Genomic DNA, 9030 nt, shown 5'->3' with positions numbered 1-9030 from the left:
CCACATCGGGCTCCCTGCTCGGCGGGGAGCCTGCTTCTCCCTCTGCCACTCCCCCTGCTTGTGTTCCCTCTCTCGCTGTGACTGTCTCTGTCAAATAAATAAATAAAATCTTTAAATATATATATATATTGTGATAATGCTTTATCAGTTAAATTGCTTAAGAGATAACAGAACTCATGTTTTCTCGAGAGCATCGGTTATGCCAATTAAGTTAGGAGAGGCTTTCCTGTGGTAAAACCAGTATTGTCCTGTCCTCACTTCAAATAGTATCCACAAGAGATCTTTTCCTGGGTTTGAGCAGTGGAGCCCCTCATCCCTGCTCGGATCGCTCAGCCCAGGAGCCAGCAAGAAGGGTCCCCATTCCAGGGCTTGGCTCCTTATGCACACTCAACGGTCCTGGTGTACGATGAAGCACATTCTGAAGCCATCGGTCCTTCACACGGAGGCACAGATGCTGGAAAAGATTCTCGGTCCAAGCAGAGTCCTCCTCCCGGGGTTTGAACCGTGAGTTCAGAGTCCTGCTCCAGAGGGGAGAGCCCAACTCCGAGAGCAAGGTTGCAATCTTCATCACCCGGAGGCGCCGGGACCGGAAGCGTGCCAGAAGGCTGATTCGCATTTTGGCTGCGAAGCCCCCGAAGGAAACTGTGTGGAGGCACAATGATGCTTAGCCTGGAAACCATGAAGTCTCTCAAAAGAGACAATGTTCATTTCGGTGCTTTCCTCCCCACCGCAGTGATGAGCAGCCTGGATGAAGCCATGCAGTCGCTGGAAACAGTTACCAAAAGCAGTGAGGTTTTCGTGATTAGGACCTCAGTGCAGGGGGGTGGGTCTGGGTCAGGAGCCTTACCCTCAGAGGCCAGTCTGAACTCTGCCTTTGTTCCTGTGGCTAAGGGGAAACAAGTATTTGTCAGCGGTCTACCCACCTTTCTCCTGCCTAGACGGTTGTTTAAAGATTCTAGCGTGAGTTAATAATAAAAAATAAACTTTAAAAAACATCTATAGATACATACACAGATACAGATTAGCATTGTTGAGAAAGGCAATCTTGCTTTGCATGCTCCAAGATGGAAAAAAACTAAGAACAAATGGTTGGTTCTGCTTTTTCATGGTGTTTTGCATTAGGTGGGTGTGGCTAGGATCTTTCATGTTCCAGGGAGTTTTTGTAGATAAGGGAGACCTTTACTGTTTATTCTTTCATTAATGCTAATTTTGAAAAAAAGTTTCATTGATATTAAAAAAAGCTTTATAAACCCAGTTGTTAAGTGTTGAAACATTGATGACAAACTGATTCCATTCTCTTTGGCTTTTAGTTAAAAGAAGCCTGTTATGTTTCAAAACAAAACAAAAACAAAAACAAAAAAAACAAATAGTATCCACAATAATTTGTGTTATTGGAGTGTATATTTAATTTGGAAATAAATATTAAGTCCTAGGAATGCATACAGAAGATTTATGAAATTGAAGAAATGGATATGATTTATTTGCTTTCCTCTCTAGGCATAAAACTAAAATGTTTGTGCATAAAGAGTATTTAAATGAAGAAATCAAATAATCTGAGCCTTTTGTTTTCGTCTGTACATAGTGTATACCGCCCATTATTGGACTGATGAGCAAAACAACCTGGATATTCAAACTTAAAACATGACTCTTCTGACTCACATTGCCGCTTGACTTTAAATCCTATTGCCTAATGATTGCCTCATTGGGATTATATGAATCATCACCTCTCTTCTGTTGTGTTGACTAACTAGAAGGAGACCTGCCAGTTTCTCCTGAGAGATTTGTTTCCTTTTTTGTGTGGTCAACATCACCATGACACCTGAATAGGATGATTGCTTTCCAGGCACTAGATGCTGTGCTGAGCCAGGAGGCTGAATTAGGCAGAGCACAGCTTCCTTCTGTCCCTTAATTATTCTATGAACATCTAGTCAGTGTGATGCTCAGGATCATAGTCGCTGGCCTTTAAGACTTTACAACCTGGCAGAGGAGTATAAAATGCAAGAGTACAGCTGAATCAAATGGGCCAAGGTAGGAAGTTTCTGATAAGCAAACTCGGAACTTTCAGTGTTAATCCAGGTCCCTCTTCAATTGACATTTGGAAACTGACCTCAACCAAAATACTCTCCCAGTTTGGAATAAGAAATCCTAGGACAGCCTGTTCTTCCTTTAACATCAAAATAGATGTGTAGTGTTTAAACAAACAAACAAACAAAAAGCACTGTGAGGCTATCCCCAAGAGCTACTTTGCAGTTTCCAAACTCGAGGATCTAGTCTACACCACTCAAATTTTTCAAGATCTCCGGCATTTTCCTTTGTAAGCACGGTTTAGTGTGTTAACAGATAGATCCCACTAACTCCATTACATGAGGAAGAAAATAAATCCTTGGTCTCCTTGCTCAGTGTCCTCCCTCTCAACGTTATAAGAGTGTTATTTGTTAATGGAGAGTCCTGTTTGGGGACAAAGGGAGATGGAGGGAAGGGGGAAGGGAAGGGGCAGAGAAGGAAGATGATGAAGGTCTAGTTCAGGGATACTTCAGTGGTTCAGAAAGAGGTGGAAGCTCACCTGTTTACTACACCCTCTGCAGATACTGTTTGTGGGCATGAAAAGTTGAGTCATCTTGCAAAGGTAACGATGACAGAAGGCAGAACTTTCTTCGGTCTCCGTTCCATATTTTCTATTAACACCAGGTGTACACTGGAGAAGTTCTGGATGGATTAAAAGTGCTTTGGGATTGTATTTGATTAGTGAATAATGAATGAATTTATGACGGACTTTTGGGGAAATTGAAAAAGAAAGGAAGTCATTTGAAGCAAAAGCTACCTAAGCCACTTGAGCAAGATGTTTAGGACACGACTGTATGGGTCTGAGCTGTCAGAGGCTCCTACGAGCTGTACCTCACCCCTCTTTCTTCATCTTTAATTTTTACCTTTAATGTATGATTCGTTTGCATAGGCAAAATAAGGAGGCACTTGTTTAGGAATTTAGAAGTGAAGGTGTGTGTATGTGTGTGTTTGTGCATTCCTACATGCTCATTTTTGCAATTTGTAATCCATTTTCGAGCAGGAAGTATCCTTGTAACATTAGGACATATTTCTACCTAGGTGCCTAGGTGGCTCAGTCTGTTAAGCGTCTGCCTTCGGCTCAGGTCATGATCCCAGGGTCCTGGGATGGAGCCCCACATGGGGCTCCCTGCTCAGTGGGGAATCTGCTTCTCCCTCTCCCTCTGCCCCTCCCCCAGCTCATGCTCTCTCTCCCACTCTCTCAAATACATAAATAAAATCTTAAAAAAAAAGAAAGAAAGCAATATTTCTACCAAACACACTTATTTTTCTAGAGCATTCTTAGGAGAAAATTCTAAAACAGAAATCTAAAGTTATGGTTGCTTACATTTAGCTCCTGAACACAAGAATCCTGAATGGAAAAGAATTACATCACACAGCCTCCTATCTGAGAAATAATAAAACCAGTTTTCACGGGAGTTTCTGAGAAAGCTGAAAATATCTCTCCTACAAAACTCAAGAATTTATCCAGAATCAAATGAAGAAATTTGATAAAAGAACTTGAAGTTTATTTTTTTAAAGATTTTTTTTTTAATTACTTTTTGACAGAGGAAGAGATAGCAAGAGAGGGAACACAAGCAGAGGGAGTGGGAGAGGGAGAAGCAGGCTTCCCGCCGAGCAGGGAGCCCGATGTGGGGCTCCATCCCAGGACCCGGAGATCATGACCTGAGCCGAAGGCAGACGCTCAATAACACCCCAAGAACTTGAAGTTTAAAAATTAAATAGATTGTGTTCTGTCCTCTATTCTCTACCGCCCCCCATATACATAAAATTGGTACCATAAAAAAATAGTAGTTATTTCTTGTGGTAAATATGATTCATGTCTACAGCAGCCCCTTGCAAAATCTCCTCATTTCATACTGCCTATTTCTCATGACTGCCTGAGGCTGGTGGTTAAGAAATTACTATTATCCTCCTTATACCTGGACTTCAGATTTAAATCTGGTGTCACTCTGGCCACTAATATAAATGTATAGTGATGCTGTCTGAAATGTTAAGTTAATCTCATCTGGCAATTTTTAATTCTTCATGCTGTGTAAGATATCCCTTCCAAAATGTTTCTTCCAAAGGGTGCCTGCAAATATATATATATATATATATATATATATTTTTTGGTGTCTGTATCTGCTAAGTCAAAGGCTATATATTTTTTCACATATATGTCCATGTATTTATGCATAGATCTTATATATCTACATATATGTGTAAATGTATTCCTTTTTTTTTTTAAAGGGAGAGAGAAAAAAAAGCTGAGCTGGGGGGAAGGGGCAGAAGGAGAGGGAGAGAGAGAATCTCAAGCAGGCTCCACACCCTGAGATCATGACCTGAGCTGAAATCCAGAGATGGCTGCTTAACTGACTGAGCCACCCAGGTGCCCTTGTCTATTTTGATTTTCTTCTTTTCTTTTTTTTTAAGATTTTATTTATTTATTTGACAGAGAGAGAGAGAGCGAGAGCAGGAACACAAGCAGGGGGAGTGGGAGAGGGAGAAGCAGGCTTCCCGCTGAGCAGGGAGCCCAACATAGGGCTCGATCCCAGGACCCTGAGATCATGACCTGAGCCGAAGGCAGATGCTTAACCGACTGAGCCACCAAGGCGCCCATCATTTTGATTTTCTATTGAAAATCTATTGAGCATAGACTGTCTTCATTTTATCTACCACATTGAGATTCTACCCATAGAACAGGTGTTTAACAGTCATTCTCATTAAAAGCTAGCTTGTTCTGGCAAATAGATACAGTGTAAACGTGAGCTTTGCTCTCTCTGAACCAGAATAGGATAGGAATTTTAATGAAAGTGGCCTGAGTCTTTATTGCCTTTCCATGTAGGAACCTGTCCTGCTCTTCCTGAGCTTGTAAGATGGCGAATGTTTTGGCTTTCACTAGAGTGACATTTATGACAGTGGTAGAAGCCTTCATGCAACACTGGGTTAAAAAATCGAATGGAAACACAGACATGGGAAGACTGTCTTTGAAGTTTGTGGTGGGATAGGGAGAAGTTGGAGCCGCCATCTTCTTGGGAAAATTCTGCACTTTGGTTAGTTCTCCTCTGTCCTTTTGCCTAGTGCTTGGGGCCCCAAGGTACCTCTACTCACCCAGAGGAAATTGTCAGACTATAAAAGACCCAGATTCCTTGGGACCTATCCCTAAATGGGGGAAAATGGCTTATTTCTATTAGATAATGTAAAAGCAATCCTGTTCTAATATATAAACAACTACTTCATGGGGTAGGTCAGATCTATTTTTCCCTATTTTATAGGTGAGAATGGGAGACTCAAAAAGGTTCAATTTTTACTCAAGGCTAAAAAGCTGTTATGTATTACTGCAATTTTTGTAGGTTAAAAAAGAAAAAGATGGTTGTATAGCAATTTCATATGGTTCATCCAAATTGAAAATCCAGGATGGCAGTATGGAGATTCTGTCTCCAGAGTCCTACCTGATATACCACTGTTTCTTATACGGATCCTCAGTGATGACTTAAAGTGCCTTTATTTAAATGTTAATTATGTACAAACATAGACAAAGCATAAATCTCTGACTCATGTATCTTTACTAAAATATATGAGCAACAATTTAAATAAACTTAAAGAAAAAAACCCTTAAAGATCAAATAAAAAGAAAACTAAAAAAAACACACAAAATCAATTTGTCAACATCTATTTAATGAAATAATGGTGTTTTGCTGAAAGAAAGCAATGAACTAGATATTTTTAAGCTGTTAATTTATTACTTTAATGAAACATTCAATTTAATAGTGTTTCCCCCAGTTCAATACTAAAAAAATTTTTAAAAAACCCACTGTTTTAAGAAATTTTTTTCACTGCATGTTTACTGCTACACACAATGGTCATGAAATCTTGAAAGTGTCTATGTATCAAGAAAGAAAAACTAGAAAAACCCTCCCCACTGTCCCCAGGGAGACTCAGAGTAAACTTGTCAATTCCTAGGTCTTTAGATATGAAAAAAAAAAAAACCCTCACAAGAAATCAAAAATTCATGTTTACTCTATGTATGGATTTGGAACTTCCTGCATAGTCCAGGAAAACCCACCCTACCCCCTCTGCCCAAAGTAAAAAAGTTAATGTAAAAACTTATCCTCATTGGTGGTACCACTCAGCAGCAGCCTGACAAAAACAAAAATCTAATAACAAATAAACAAATAAGCCACTTTGAAGGGTGCTCCAAATCCAAGGTTGTACCGAAAAAAAAAGAAATCCCCACTGAAGATAAACCCAAGTTTTGAAAATTACAGAACAAAGGGGAACACAATTCATTATGTGTGAAAGTTATCAGATTCAATAAAGAGTAGGTATATACATTCTCAAAACTTCAGCTTATAGCCCTATAAAATACATATGTTTAAAAGAATTTAAGAGATAAAGAATACAAAGTATAGAAAAATGGAATACTATAAAAAGCAGGCTTTAAAAAATAGAACTAAAAATAAAAATGGAAAAATATAGTTGTAACTTAAAAACTTAATTCCCTAAGTGGGGAATTCATGACCTGAAATATAGAAACATACACAGAATGTGAATCTCAAAGAGTTTAAGATAGGGAAAATGTGAAAGAGAGTTTAAGAGACATAGAAGAAAGAAGGGAAATGCCCAGTGTGTAATAGGAATTTCCAAAGGAAAGAATGGACAGTGAAAACATGGCACTATTTCAAAACAGAATGGCTGAGAATTTTCTTGAATTAGTGAAAAACATGAATGTCCAGGATAAAGAATTATAGAACACCTAAAAGGAAAAGAAAATGTTAAGACAACCAGAGATTTTTTAAAGTTACACCGAAAGGGAACATTGCTTAAAATGACAATAGACTTCAACAGAACTCATCAAGTTTAGAGTCAGTGGAACAGACGTTTCAAAACTATTAACATAGGGGCACCTAGCTGGTTCAATCAGTAGAGTGCATGATGCTTAATCTTGAGGTTGTGAGTTCAAGCTCCACATTGGGTGTAGAGATAACTTAAAAAAAAAAAAACAACCAAAAAGCTTTGTGGGACAGCTGGGTGGCTCAGTCAGTTAAGTGTCCGACTCTTGATTTTGGCTCAGGTCATGATCTCCTGTCCTGAGATCGAGCCCTGCATCATGCTCTGTTCTCAGCATGGAGTCTACTTAGGATTCTCTCCCTCTTCCTCTGCCCCTCCCCCTGCTCACTCTCTCTTTCTCTAAAATAAAAAATAAAATAAATAAAAATCTTTAAAAAAAAACCTGTTATCTTAGAGTTCCATCCCCAACTAAATTATCATTCAATTGGAAGGGTAAAATAAAGCAGAGAAAATTTACCACTCACAAACCCTTGTTGAACTGGCAAAGAAAGAACAAGGAGAGAGAGGGTTGGCGGATGAATGAGGAGGACACTGCTGCCTCATCTCTTCCATCTCTCTCCCATTCCAGAGGGCTTCTGCTTCCCCTCCTAGTCTTGAAGTACATTGCCCTCTATCATATCCTTCCCATTTAATGGAATTTTCTTGTAATCTGTACCTTCTTCCCTGAGGTACCAGGGGGCTTACTGTGAATGATAGTAGGGTACTAGAGAAGATAATCAGTAAGGAAAACAAAAAATAATGTGTTTAATATTCTTAAAATATTATCCCTACAGTGTTTATATTAATTTTGTTGGATTATCATTGAAATGAAAATATGTCCCCAAGGGTTCAAGGATACCAGTTTGAAAGCTCTGCATGGTAACATTTGCCCTCTTAACTCTTAGCTCATTTTCATTGTGGGTTTAGGCTTGTCCCAAGCAAACAAGCCAACATATGTTCATTGTCTTGTCAAAAAGTTTTTCACTGGATGTAGGGCTTGTGTATTAGAGATGTTTCCATGGTGTAATTGGCATTGTTGTGAAAGGCAAACTTCTCCAAGAATCAACACAACTGTGTCTAGTGTGCTTTCTGGGTGCAGGGTTTATATTGGCATTTAAATCCATGGGCAGCTCAGCCTCCAGGTCCTTCCTGTTCAATCACATTATAAACACGTGTTCAAACAGTAATAGAGTTATTCCATGGTTAGATAGCAACTTTTACCCTTTAAGAACTGAGCGACTCTCATTGGATGGTTCTTTTGGATTCATTCGAAATATTTGAGAAGACCTCATCTTGTGACTCTCTGTTTTCATTAAGCAGGAAAGGACATAGATCAAAACCTAAATGACATTTAAGATTCTGCAGTTCCACAGTCTATGCTCTGTCCCTTACCTTTTCCTTTTTAAAGTCACCTTTGTTTTCATACAGTGGGTGGGGAATTGGCAATTCAACTTTACCCACAGAGAGTAATAAAATGCTTATGTCAGTACACCGAACTGGAAACATCCAGATAAGCCTTAAAAGGTAAGTTACCCAAGTGACAATACATTAGTGTTTGTGCGGAAGCTTTTTTCTAAAAAGCCCACTTTTCACACTGAAGCATAGATTTCCTGGCCTGGTCTGATAAAGCACATCCATTGAGATAAATGTCACAGTTCCTGTCTTACAAAAAGGAAAACAATTAGGCACAGAGAAATTAGGGGCAGCAATAGCATGAATATCCCAAAAGATCCTGGTCCATGATTTCTTTTTCCAGGGGCCCTGCTTAGGTGGTAGATGAGGTCATGTAGACAGAGGACCAATTCACAAGGGGTCTCCAATGATATGTGGGGAAACTTGACTTAACTCTGAGAGAATTACAGGAAGATGTTAAGGTCTATTTTTTATTTTTTCTTATTAGCTAAATAATTTCATCTTCATAAACATGATACTGCTCATTATCTAAAGTAAAAGCTGGGCAAAAAACTTTGGAGGCTGGAAAGCAAATCGACTAGTGTCAACCGACTTAGCAGAACCAAAGAAGGTGAAATCTAAGAGCTAGGGGAGGCCAAGAAACATGGTGCTTCACAGCACAGAAAGTCTGGAATTGGAAGTGATGGGTACTCATAAAATTAGAATGCAGATAATGTTAAAATAAGACTAGTTGAAAGTCTAGGT

Source organism: Neomonachus schauinslandi, chromosome 11 (assembly GCF_002201575.2).
Source record: "Neomonachus schauinslandi chromosome 11, ASM220157v2, whole genome shotgun sequence".
NCBI classification, from domain to species: Eukaryota; Metazoa; Chordata; class Mammalia; order Carnivora; family Phocidae; genus Neomonachus; species Neomonachus schauinslandi.
This window is presented reverse-complemented; position numbering follows the sequence as displayed.